This window comes from Balaenoptera ricei, chromosome 15 (genome assembly GCF_028023285.1).
Source record: "Balaenoptera ricei isolate mBalRic1 chromosome 15, mBalRic1.hap2, whole genome shotgun sequence".
In the NCBI taxonomy this organism is placed as follows: Eukaryota; Metazoa; Chordata; class Mammalia; order Artiodactyla; family Balaenopteridae; genus Balaenoptera; species Balaenoptera ricei.
The window spans coordinates 48,180,296-48,193,784 of record NC_082653.1 but is presented as its reverse complement, the minus strand read 5'-3'; the positions used below and the strand labels follow the sequence as shown (position 1 = coordinate 48,193,784).

General features: G+C 47.9%; 1 protein-coding gene, 1 long non-coding RNA gene and 1 pseudogene across 6 annotated transcripts in view; 2 read left to right on the top strand and 1 right to left on the bottom strand.

Moving 5' to 3' along the window:
• The first annotated feature begins 3,194 nt into the window (after positions 1 to 3,194).
• LOC132350063 (U6atac minor spliceosomal RNA) lies at positions 3,195 to 3,237 on the top strand (annotated as a pseudogene).
• A 6,915-nt stretch (positions 3,238 to 10,152) lies between these two features.
• On the bottom strand, positions 10,153 to 13,270 carry LOC132349705 (uncharacterized). Its single transcript, XR_009497725.1, has 4 exons — positions 12,482 to 13,270; positions 11,388 to 11,543; positions 10,630 to 10,720; positions 10,153 to 10,232 (listed from the first exon to the last, which is right to left on the bottom strand). It is a non-coding gene; the product is annotated as an uncharacterized LOC132349705 (long non-coding RNA).
• Positions 13,181 to 13,489, top strand: part of RIN2 (Ras and Rab interactor 2) — a 232,004-nt gene continuing 231,695 nt past the window's right edge. For 2 of the 5 annotated variants that reach the window (XM_059898338.1, XM_059898337.1), the window contains exon 1: positions 13,183 to 13,397. The gene's annotated coding sequence lies outside the window, so the exon portion shown is untranslated. Of the gene's footprint in view, positions 13,398 to 13,489 lie in introns of all 5 variants that reach the window. The other 3 variants (XM_059898341.1, XM_059898339.1, XR_009497723.1) reach the window with 2 other exon arrangements.

Genomic DNA, 13,489 nt, shown 5'->3' with positions numbered 1-13,489 from the left:
TGAGGAAAAAAAAAAGATTTGAGATCTATTGATAGAAAACAATGGATCTACCCTGGAAATACAGGAAAAAAAAAAAAACCAAAACAGCCTTGGGACTATAATTCCCTGCAGATCTAGAAAATAAGCAATTCAGATTGGAGCAGAAATGCAGAAGTCTCTGGAAGCACGTTTTCAGAGAGAAAGCGGATTTTCTGCAGCAGTTTGTAGAATTGAAAGTCTGGATATTTCTGAAGGTCTGTGGTAGTAAATGTCCTCTGTTGACAGCAGAAACAATAAAAAATTGTAAAAGGAAGGACAGATGGAAGAGAGGGAGGGAGGGAGAAGGAAGAAAAAGAAAGGCAATTAGAAACCTCCTGAGGAAGGGACCATTTAAGAAAATAAGGATTCAAACATGAAGTGAGCTGAAATACAGCACAATCATAATTTTGAGGAATTGAAGGGGGACGAGAAGAGAATTCATTTGACCTTGATGCTAGAAACATTTCCCTTTAAATGTCATGGGAATAGTGACGCTGGATTCACAGAGAAGGAAAATTCATCTTAGCTCATGATGAGGCTGCAGTTAGCACCGGTTATAACAGTGTTAATGTGGTTTATTGGTGCTCAGTCTGTAGAATCAACCTCTAAACAAAGTCTAGAAAACTGACTTATGATTACAGAGCAGGACGCACCTGTAAAAGTAAACCTGTAGCTGACAATGACGGTGTCACCGAGGCCGTCAGATGACGTTTGTCCTCTACAGGACATCTCCTCTCCCAGATCTGTTGGGTTTGTTGTTCAACACGCCTTGCAGGGCCCAGCTCTGCACCTCGGGCCTGGCTGCTCTGTCTCTCTCCTTCCAGCCGAGCGGATCTACCCTTCAGGCTCCGGCTGGGTCCCTCGGCAACCCCAGTGGACGGTGACCTCACTGCACGTTTGGGGATGGCTTCTCAAGCTCAAGGTGACTACCCGATGTAGGAGATGGGGGCTTAACACTACTTATAAAATCAAAACGCGTGCTGAATGCGATAGCAAAGGGGAATTCCAATGGCTCCTTTAGAAAACTAGCCTACAGCAGGGAACCTGATCTATCCTTGAGCTAATATTCTTGATCGTTTCAACTTTCAGGACAAAAGCAACACACCCTTGTGTTCTCGCCACGCTCATTATCAATCACACTTAAACTGGGCACGTGCCCCTTTTCTTACTGAGAAGAGCAGAGGACCAAGCCTGTTCCCTGAGAGCACCTTGCTATCTGGTTCTCGCCGCTTGCCAGCGGTTCTTGCCATTGGCTGCATGCTGCCATCACCTGTGGAGCTTTGGGAAATCCTGACCACACTCCAGACCAGTTCCCTCAGAACCTCTGGTGCTGGGGCCCGGGCAACACTGTTTTTTAAAAGCTTTCCAGGTGATCCCCAAGTATAGCAAGGCTAAGAACTGATTTACAGGCTGCAGCTTCTAGACTTCTCTAGGACTTTGGCTACGTATTAGAATCACCTGATAGCTATAAAGCTGCTGTTGCCGGCACCTCACCCTAGAGACTAATAGGTCAGGGCTGTGACCTGGGCCTCAGGGGTTTATCAGACTCTCCAGGTGCATGTAATGTACGGCCAAGGTTGAGCCCCGCTGCCCTGTGTATAACAGAGCACTGATGGTGGAGAGGAATGGGCGAGGAACCCCGTAGCAGGAGCCAGAGGATCCTGCATGTGAAGGAAGCCACGGAAGAGACAAGTAAAGCTATGGACGCATGCGATGGTATTTGAGGGAATAGAGTTTTTCACTTACATCATTAGAGAGACAGAGAACTGGGTAGCGGATTAGGTGATCAATCCCCACTTTTAATTAGAAGAAAGCTTCTAATTTCTGCTCTTGCCTCTCCCCCCGGCCCCCACTACCCTGCAACAGCGGCCACGGGCCCTTTCCCCACAGGAATCAGCCAGCATCCTGGATGCAGCACCAAAGCCCGCTGTGGTGACTGTCCCTGGAAGGAGGCTCCCAGGACCAGCAGCCCCTGGGCATTCCTTCCTCGAGACCCCAGGGTGGGGCTGGCAGAGTCTGGGGGAAATGGTTTTCTCCCAGTGTTGAGTTTAAAGATGAAACCTGGACCAGGGATGTTTTCGGTGGAAGCCAGTAATGGGCGTGACCAACAAATGTTCTCCAGGGCCTGAGGCGCTGCTCAAGGGCCCCTCCCCTCCCCCACTGCAGTAGGCAGAGTGTGACATGGGGTCAGAGGCCCTCATGCTCCCCACCCCTGGAGTTCCATCCTGTAATCCTCTCCTCCCATTTGTGCAGGTCTGTGACTCGCTTCTAGCCTATAGAACATGGCAAAGGTATGGCTGTTGCTCCTGTGAATACATAACGACATATATAAAAAACCCCGTCTTACTAGTGATGAAATAGAATTTATATTTTAAGGCAGGACAAGAAAAAGTAAACATAAAATTCTCTCTCTGCATTTGTTTGGGCCTCCTCCCTCCTTCCCCGCTGTGCAGCGTGCATCTGAATTACACGTGAACCAGAGCTCCTCAAAGATGGGAATGCCTGCCCAACGTAAAGATCAATTTTTTTCTTTCTTCTGATGCTAGCAATGCAACTTCTTAAAAGAACAGTGTTCTTTCTCAGCTCCGTAGGGAGTCATGGTGACTTGCTGCTCGCTTTGTAGGTGCTTACCGGGACTATGTGTCCTTAGTGAGCTTTATGTAAAATATCCGGATGTCACTTTGATGTATAATCCTTTGTCTCGAAAATGCGTATGACTATGCCTTCCACTTCTAACAGGCGGAACAGTTCTCAGAGCTTTCTGAGAATCTGCTTCCCAGGTTATAACCTTCCGTTTGGATTGAATAAAATTCCTTTTTATTTCTTCTTAACTTGATAGTGAGTTGAATTTTCGGTGACATTAGGATGCATTAGAGTGACAGATGCTCTCTGCTGGTCCCGAAGAAGCAACTGCTATGTTGTGAACGTCCTAAGGAGAGGGCCATGTGCCAGGGGCTGCCTCTAGGAGCTGAGGACAGTGTACCAACAGACAGTGGCCAGGCCATAGGTAGAAAGAGAACTCTGACCCACAACCTGCAGCAACCAGCCCAGAAACCAAGCCGTTATCTACAGTAACCAGGATTGTAGGACATCGGACCACTGTCTCTAGCCACTGGTCCAGGAAGCCAACCAATACCCTCTGTAGCCATTGCATTGTTCCAAAGTGCCCAGAACTTGTGTTGTACAAAAGGAGAGAAGGTTAACGCTCCCCTTGACAAAACAACCAGAACTTGATTAATAACTGACAGCCTCCTGATTTTGTCCCGATTTCCAACGTGGGACCAAGCAGAGAAGCCAAACATGCTCCTGAACCAGTCACACAGGACGCTCACAGCAAGTCAGCCCGCCTCCTGCTTCCCCAGCCCAGCAGCCCTGGTCCGGGCACACCTGAACTGAAGCTGCCTCTTTTCTCCGCTGTAAAGCTTTCCCAACCCCCTACCTGCCTTCGAGTCTCTGCCAAACTCAAATAATGGTGGCCGACTCCCTTGCTATTGAAAGCTCTGAAAAAATGGCCTTTCCTTGTTCTCATTTGGCTGGTCTTAACTTACTGCCGCCGAGCCAAGAGCCTCAGTCACACAGCTGCAAGGGAGTGAATTCTGCCAACAAACACATGAGCTTAGAGAATCCAGAGGAGGGTGCAGGGGTCTCAGCTGAGGTCGCAGCTCCTGCCAACACCTGGACTGAAGCCTCGTGAGGACGGGAAACCCAGCTAAGCTGCACCCAGACTCTTGACCCGCGGAAACGGTGAGATGATACAGGTGTGCTATACCGGGCTGCTACGTGTGTGGCGATGTGACACGCAGCCACAGAAAACGAGTACACAGATCCTTACGCTCACGAGGAGTGACACAGCCTGGAGCCAAGCGTGGACCCTCCCCCAGTACATATACCAGTTAGAATAGCCAGTACCTTCAGAACGTCAGGCCTGAGGGGTACCACTGCCAGAAAGGGGCAGCAAATGTAACAACATACACCACCTGAAGCAGAATTACTGGAATGGCCACACCAAAAGTTTCAAATAAGCCTGATAAAAATGTTAAGAAGGAGAAATCAGCCATATGAAACAAGAATCAGACATCACACAAAAGGGAAACAAGTGGAAATATTATATGAAAAATGATAATTCAGAAAATGATAGGTGGAATAAAGAATAGATGGATACCGGGAATTCCCTGGCAGTCCGGTGGTTATTACTCCATGCTTTCACTGCTGAGGGCCCGGGTTCGATCCCTGGTCGGGGAGCTAAGATCCCACAAGCCGTGAGGCATCAAGAAAAAAAAAAAAATAAATGGATGCAGGGCTTCCCTGGTGACTCAGTGGTTGAGAATCCGCCTGCCAATGCAGGGGACACGGGTTCGAGCCCTGGTCTGGGAAGATCCCAAATGCCGCGGAGCAACTGGGCCTGTGAGCCACAACTACTGAGCTTGCGCGTCTGGAGCCTTTGCTCCGCAACAAGAGAGGCCGCGATAGTGAGAGGCCCGCGCACCGCGATGAAGAGTGACCCCCGCTTGCCGCAACTAGAGAAAGCCCTCGCGCAGCAACGAAGACCCAACACAGCCAAAAATAAAATAAATAAATTAATTAATTAATTAAAAAATAAATAAGTAAAATAAATGGATGCAAAGAACCGATGAGCGGGAAGCCGTGATCCAGGACCTCTCCAAGGAGGCCTCAGGGGAGACTGGAGATGGGAGGTGGAGAAGTTAAAAGGCTCGGAGGACAGAAGTCAACGCGCAGATCCAGAAGGAGAGGAGGAGAAATTTGAAGGCGTGTCTTTAACTTCCCCCGAATTAAAAAAGATGAAAGTCTACGGATGGAAGGGTACATAGGGCACCTCACTGTGGATGGGGAAAACACTCAGACCCCATCATAGTGGAATTCAAACACATTGAAGACAAAGCTATTATTCTTCAGCTTCCAGATGACAGAAGCAGACCACCTACAATGGAGCAAGAATGAAACTGACCTCAGGCTTCTCAACAGCCGTGTTCTGATCAAGAAGACCAGGGAGTTAGATTTTTGAATAAATATGACTCTGGACCTAGAACTTTATAACTAGCCAAACTGCCATTGAACTGTGAGGATGTAATAAAAACATCCTCAGGTCTATAAAGTCTTCAACAGTGCACTCTGTGCCAGCGGTGCAAATATGCAAAGGACCACAGAGAAAACAGCTCGTGCAAAGGCTCTGAGGCCGGAATAAGCCCCGTGTGTTCAAAGAACAAAGGAAACACCAGAGTTGGGTGGTTGGGGGGTGATGGGGTTAAAGGCAGGGCACAGGCCAGAATGTGAGGACTCTGTGAGCCTTGAGAAAGACTCTGGATTTCCTGAAGAATGATGAGAAGCCAGACGGGTGAGCAGGAAAGGAATGGGATCCAATTTCCCCTCTAACTGCAGTACATCATTCTGCCGGCTGTGTGTAGAAAAACCCCGTAGCGGGCAGGAGTAGATGCAGTTTTCCAGGGAGAAGGCTCCTGGGCTTGTGACGTGGTGGTGGCTCAGCCTAGCCTGGTGGCAATGGAGGTGGAGAGAAGGGGACAGGTTCAGGTTAGTTTTGTGGGGAGAGCAGGAAGGTGTCATCGATGTGTCTGTAGTTGGAACTAAAGAAAAAGCAAAAGTTAAGTCTTTGTAGGTTAACAGATTTGTAAACAGACTTATCTTGGGGATCATTTTGAAATGTATGGAAATACCGAATCACTTTGTTGTGCAACAGGAACTAACATAGTGCTGTAGGTCAATTATACTTCAAACAAACTCATAAAAAAGGAGATCAGATTTCTGGTTATCAGAGGCAGGGGTGGGGGCAGGGGGGAATTGGCTAAAAGTAGTCAAAAGGTACAACCTCCAGTTACAAGATAAATAAACACTAGGGATGTAATGTACAACATGATAAATATAATTAACACTGCTGCATGTTATATATGAAAGTTGTTAAGAGAGTTCCCATCACAAGGAAAACATTTTTTATTTCTCCAACTTTGCATCTATAAGAGATGATGGATATTCACTAAACTGATTGTTTTATCAGTTGTATCAGATTGATGTATGTAAGTCAAATCAGTATACTGTACAATATACAGTGCTGTATATCAATTATATCTCAATAAAACTGGAAGAAAAAAGGTAAGAAAAAAAGAAAAAGCAAGAAATTAAGGAAAATGCAGAGATAGGGAAGTTTGGGGAGAGTTTTAGGGGAGCAAATTAGGAGTTCTAACTTTGGTATGAAAACACTGAGTAGCTGTTACCTCCCAAGCGTAGAAGATGTAAGAGGACTGTCGAGTATAGAAGTTTGTCGAACACGTGAGAGGTCAGGGCTGGGTTACAGATTCATGATCATTGGTATAGATAAAGTGTTTAATTAATTCCCCAGAGAGAGTGAATGTGTACAGAGATGGGGCACGGGAAGGGGAGGGGGGGACTCACTGGAGGCTGGTGTCACAGGAAGAGGCAGCAAAGGAGAAGAAAGAGGAGCAGATCCAGAGAACATGCTGTTGGCATAGAAGCCAAGAGAAAATGGGGTTTAATTATATGAGGGAAATCAATTTGTGTGGGGTAAAATGAAGAGAGGGAAGTGCCCACGGAATTGGCAACATCCTGGCAACGGCAACTGACAAAAGCCATTGCAGCCTAACATCAGAGCAAATGGTGGGTGAGGAAGACGCGTCCTTGGGACAAGAGTGACGTGATTTCAGAGTTACAGGCGGCCCAGTCCAGGGGACAGCAGACTTTTCAATAAAGGGCCAGGTGGTGAATATTTCAGGCTTCGTGAGAAAGATGATGTTTTAAAATGTAGGTTTTATTATTATTCAGGTTTGGCGAGGCAACAGCTCAGGAGAGGACTGCCCCTGAAAAGACAGTTTGTCACTCACAGTTTCCAAGAGGAGGGGGCACAGCACACCACAGGAGGCCTCGTGGGGAAGCACCAGGGTGGGTCAGGAGGCAGAGGGTCCACGGGAAAACATGGGCGGGAGACTTTATCGTGGTTTCTGCAGGAAGGAATGGGTGAGGAAGGGTAAGCAGATTTAGGATTGGCGAGTTGAATTAACTTCAGCGGGCTCTGGGGTAGAGTGACTGTCCCTACTTCTTGCCTGGTACCTGGCCTTGGGTGCCAGATTAGGGCAGGTGGACAGGGGCCCAAGTGGGAGAGCCTGATGAGGGAAGTGGCTGGGGTGTGGGTTTTGATTGGCGGGTTTTCATATGAAAGGCAGGCTCAGAGGGTGAGATGTTTGCTTTCTCTAGGGATTTGCTAACCCAGGGAAGGGAAGCCCCCCGTTCATTGTCAGCAAGGCCCCAAGATGTCAAAGCATCAGAATAAAAAGACAAGCTTAATACGTAAGGTCTCTGTTGCAGCTTTTTAACTTTGCTGTTGAAGCATAAAAGCAGCCACAGACAATATGCAAATAAATGTGGCTGGGTTTCAATAAAACTTTATTTACAAAGCAGGTGGTGGGCCAGACTTGGGGCACAAGCTGTGGTTTGCTGACTCGTGTTTAGTCAAAGAAATCAGAACAATTAGAACAGAAGCAATAGGCAGAGATATCACTAAAGAAAAGTTTTTAAAAGCTGCAGAAGAAATAATTACAGACAAAAATCAAAATGTTTAACTGTGTTGCATACCAAATCAGTGAGATGGTACTCATACTCTAACACATCCTGGAAAAATGCTTAAATTAGAAAGATGAAGAAAAAGTCTAAAAGCAGGCAAAAGCAGTGCTTATGATAATGAAGAAAAACAAATCAGGCTGAACTTAAGACTTCTCACTAAGATTAAATGTTAGAAAGTAATGAAGCAAAGTTATAGAGTTTTGAAGAGACAAGAGATCAGTTATTTATTTGCTGTTCCAACACTTAGAGACTTGAAACAAAAACAGTTACTTATGTCATTGTGTGGGTTGGCTAGGCTCCCCGCTGGTGGTCCTTTTGCTCTGAGTGGTGTCAGCTGAGGTCGCTCCCATGGCTGATTTAGTGGGAGCTCAGGGCTGGACAGTCCAGGATGGCTCAACTCACATGTCTGCAGGAGCAGCTGCCAGTCTCAGACTCTCTCCACGTGGTGTCCCATCATTCAGTGGCCTATCGCGAGGTTACATGGCGTTGGATCTCATGAAGGCAAAATGGGGGCTGCCAGGGCTTTGAAGTCCTAAGGCAAAGCCACCCAGCATCACTTTTTCCATGGTTAAAGCAAGTCAGAGGGTGAGGCTAGATTTAAGGAGGGGGACATGGACCGACCTCTTGATGGAAGAGTGGTATGCACACGGTGGAATGAGAGAGATGGCCAGCGCCAGCTCTGCAGACAATCGATCACAGAAAGCAAGAATTCCACACACATTCGTGTGTAAAGAGATAAGGTTTCTCAGACACAAGTGTGCTCAGCAAACTCATGTCCCTTATGTCCCTGAAAAAAAGTTTTCATGTTATAGTCTAGCTGGGCTATAATCTATTAAGCAATATTTCTAGTGGATGAAAAGGGAAATCGTTAACATTCGCAAAGACACGATACAAAAGACAGGTGATCCATATTGAAACGAGTTTAAACATTGAATGAAATCTAAATAATTATTATACATAGAATTGAAATCTCAATTCAGATACAATTAATTCTCAGCAGATGAGTCAGGTAGAATAAAAATAATTATTCAATGAGGTAAGTTTCTATCCTAAAGCCCAGTATATATAAGCAAAGACTAGAAAGAACGGGGGGCCTGCGCCTGGGACGTAAGCAGGGAACTGGACAGCAGGGTAAATCCCACGGTGTACCTGGGCGGTGTACCTGGGCAGAGTCAGGGCAGGCAGTTTTCAAATAAACCAGAGATAGCCAGGAGTCTTTATTTCTCATTCCCTCAAAACTGCTCCTGTCTCAGAAAAGGGCACCACTATTCATCCAAGTGCTCCCCCTGAAAACCTAAGCAGATGGGGCAGGGGGTTCCTCTTCCCCCTCCTCCACAGGACTTCTTCAGCATGCCCTGAGGACTCGTCCTCCCACGAGAAGGGGAAGGTTTGGGGTATAAACACACACAACAAACACAGGCAAGCACGTGCACACACAATTTCGAAAATGCCATCCTAGGTGTTTCATTGTAACTCAACTTTCTCAAAGGAGACAATATTTTTTCAGTTAATGGCAACAAATATTTACTCTTTTTAAGTCACCCGCCAAATTTAGTCAATGTACTGACGGCTAAACTCAACTAAAGTGTAATCTAAATTGCATCCAAACGTAACACAGGAGAGACGTAAAGGAGCGTGCCCTGGTGGTTCTATCTGCATAGTGTAGGGGAGGCAAACTTTCCCTCTGTCTTGGAGTCTCTGGCTGGGCCCAAGGCTTAAGTTACCGTAAAACAGATCAACAGAAGTAAAGCACACAAATTCTATTTTTACATGTGCATAGGAGCCTTCACAGGAAAACCCCCAAAGTGATTAAACCTAAGTGCTTATAAACTAGGTTGAACAAAGAGTGATTGTGAAAAAGTAACTGAAATATACGAGGAAGCAAAGAGGAGATAAGGGTTCTTTTCATGTGTTTGTTCAGATTCTTCTTAGGCTCATATATTTATCATATAGCCACAGTGCCTGGAACTATGCCTGCCACCCAGAACAGAATCATAATTGAATACAGGACTGAATGAACCACTCTGGGTAAAACAAGAACTACACTTTTCAAATGACCGGAGAAGCTACGAAGAGATAAAGTACAGTCAGTTTAACCCAAAAGCATAGAACTCAGGAAATGGCAGGGGTTTAGAAAACCCCCAAACCATAAAACAAGATGGCAAAAATGGAAACATTTTCACCAGTTGGGTTTAAAAAGAAAATTCAGTTATATAACTGAAAATTCAGTTGCTTCAAAAAGACTCATCTAAATAAAAAGATGCAGAAAGATTTAAAATAGAGGATAGACAAAAGAATTTATTAAATGAATACAAACACAAAGAAAGCAGGGGTCATGATATGAATTTCAGAATAAATCAGGACAAACACACTTAATGGGGCAAAGGAGGTTTATTATACTGATAACTATGCCATCCACGGTAAAATCATAGTACACGTAAATATGTATGTACTGTGTAACAGCATGAAAATGCTAGAATATGAATGGTAGAAAATTCAAAGAAAAATGTCAAAACTCCAAGTGAAAGGGAAGATGTTAACACATCTGCCCTAAGTCCATTTTATTCAAGAAGGTGGGTAGGGGAGAAGGCAGGATATCCATTAGGAGACTGGCAAAGAGAATAGCAAAAATAAACGACATGGACAATTAGAATAAATATAAAAGATGAATTCACATTTAATTAATTGGTGTTCAAGTTCAGTAATAAACAGTTTTGAACAACTACTATATGCTAAGTATGAACTAGATTATGGGGGGTGTTTAATAAACCTTTTCTGATAAATATGGAATTTTTTTTTTCAAAATAGATCATATACTAGGTCACGAAGAAAGCCCCAATTAATTTCAGGGTGGCTATGGGGATTGAGCAAGGTAATGTTACCCATTACCACTGCAGATGAAAAAATAAAGAAGGGCCATCATTATTATTGTGATTACGGTACAGCTCAGACCCTGGAGTACAAAACCACTCTTCTGAGGTCATTCTGTGTGCACAGGACACTCACCTCTACTTGCCCTGCTCGACAGAGGAGAGAAACAAATTGCTGAGTTGCCAGCTCTGGGCAATGCTTCCAGACCAGTGCTGCTTGGTTTACTCTGGAAGGGAAATAACTTCATTAGAAATGACATTTTCTTGGCTGGCTGGTCCTCAGCTGACAGAAGTGCCCCTGGAGCACTTGTGATCTCTGCGGCTGATTGGAGTGCATGTTGCCATCTCCAGGGACCCAGAGCAGGAGGCCAAACCTGCCGAGTGTAAGTCCCTGAGAGGGTCCAAAGCTTGTTATTTTAGAGTTGTTTGTTTTTTTTCCTGGCGTTTTCTCTGACCACCTATTTTAAATTGCAGCCTCCCCAGCACTCTCTCTTCCCCACCCCTCCAGGTTAATTTTTTTCCATGGTACGTTTCATCAACCATGTCACATATTTTCCTTGCTTGTCTGGTTTCTGGCCTCCCTCCCCATGAGACCGTGGGTTCCAGGAGAACACAATGTTTTATCTTTTGGTTCCCTGCTATAGCCCCAGAGCCTACAACAGTGCTTGCACATACAAAGTTGCTACTCAATAAATAGTTCTGATGAATAACCCCAAATCCATCTCTACAGTGAGATGTTTTCCGGTGGGGGGGGTGGGGTAGGGGACAGGGCCAAATGGGCCCCGAGTTCTGGAACAGATTGAGCCTGTGTCCACAAGACGGAGGAAGTTTTCAGGAGGATGCCTGGAAAGGGAGACAGGGAAAAGAACAGGAAGAAAGGAGCAGAGGCCATACCTGTTCAGCATTTACCTGGGGCACTTTGTCTACAAAACACAATCAATCCCGTGGAAGAAGGGAGAGAAGGAGGAGAGGTGTGGGACCAGGTCTGTTTCTGTCTACTTCTCCCTTCTGCCAACGTATCCAACCTTCAGGAATTCCTGAAGGTTCTACCTGCAAAATAAATAAGAATCCATACTTCCCTCCAGCTCCAGTGCCACCACCCTGCTCTGTGCCACCTTCATCTCCAGCCGGGATTATCTCAACAGTCTCCTAACTTGTTTCCATCTTTGCCCCTTACAGTCAACGCTCCTATGCAGCATCAGGCCCATCTTTCAGCAATATAGCCAGACCACATCACTCTCCACTCAGACCCTCACGATTTCCAGCCAGCGGCTCAGAGCCTTTGCCCCTAGTTCTCTCCCCAGGTATTCCCTTCCTCACCTGCCCAAATCCCACCTTCTCAAGCAAGCCTCCTCTGACCACCCCACCTGTTGGATCCCACACACTGCACCACACACTAGCACTCCCCAACCTCCTTATTCTACTTTTTCTTTGGTTCCCTATCACCTCTTCTACCATCCCAGATAATTAACTTATTGATGTTCATGGTTTACCCTCTGCCCCTGCCCCCCGCCAGAAGGCCAGCTCCACCAAGGCAGGGAGATCTTTGTTTCTAATCAATAACAAAGATCTTTTCATCTTTTGTTCCCCAGCTCATCCCAAACATTAGAGCAGTGCCAGGCACATAGCAGGTGCTCAATTCTTTATTGAATGGTTGACTTGGAACAGAAGAGAAGCACAGTGGGCTATGTTTTCCTGGGAGCTGAGCTGATTACAAATGAAAAATAAATTTGGGGATTTTAGAAGGCAGGATTCACAAGAGCCGACACCAGTGAAATCCAAGTCGCCTCTCTGGCTACTGGTCTGAAGCAGAACAGGAGCAAAAATAAGGTCTTTGTCCGTTTGTTTCCTTTTTCTGCTCTGTCCGAAACAGGTGTCTTTGCGGGTTTTTTTGCGACACCAGCTACTTCGGTAACTCTAACGCTGTTGGGTATTTCTCTGCAAAGGTGCTCTCCCCAGCGGGGAAGTGGGAAAACTCAGCAGCTCACCAGGGACCCGCCCGACTCGGAAGAAAGACGACTGCTGGTTCCTGGCCGGCAACCGGCCAGCAGCTCCCCGCCTGTCCGCGTCGCCTTCCCAGGGGTGATAAAGGTCTCCCAGCGCGGAGCCAAACCACATCCCTCCTCCCCGCCGCTCTCGCTCCCGCGGGGCCGGGGCTGGGTGGCCCTGAACACACAGAAACCAACCCAGGCGGCCCCCTACCCAGCTAGGACGAGCAAAACACCTCGCGGCGGGGACACGGCGCGGCCAAACCGGGGACAAAGGGCCGCGCCCACGCGGGCCTCCCCAGCTGGGGCTCCCAGCCCGCGCGGCGGATCTGGGTCCGCTGGGGGGCGGCGGGGCTCGTCACGGGAAGGGGGTGCAAGCGTGTGTGCTGCTCTGTGATGGGCGGACAGAAAGGAGACTGGGCCGAGTCTCGAGAACAAAAGTCCGGTCCTCCCCGGGGAGTGAGAAGAGCCGGGCGGCGGCGCCGAGGCGGGGCGGGAGCCGGGCCAGCCAAGTTCGCTCCGGGTTAGATCAACTTTCTGGTCCAGCTCTCTCCTCCCTGCAGCCTGGGTCCCTGGTCCCCGGGTGAGCGCAGAGGCTGCGCGTCCCCGCAGCGGAGGGTGGGCGGTACCGGGGGCGCTGGGGGCCCCGGTCGCGCAGGCGCCTTCCTCGCCCCCTCGGATTCCCCCGCCCCATCCCTCCCGAGCGGTTGGGGGAGGGGGATGGCTAGAGCTGGATCCGAGGGAGGGCGGGAGGCAGACACAAAGCCCTTCCCTCGCCTCCCCCTCCACCTCCCCTCCTTCTCTTCCTCCTCCTCCTCCTCCTGCTCCTCCCGGGCGGGGAAAGTCAGCCCCGCGCTAGTCCGCGGGGCCACCGGTCGCCCCCGCCTCCGGGACCTGCGGGGAGGGCCTGCGCGAGGTAAGGGGCGGCGGCAGCGGAGACCCCACCCCCTGTGCCCGCACCCGGCGCGCCGGGAGACTCCTAGACTGGGGCGGGGGCGTTGCGGGGTT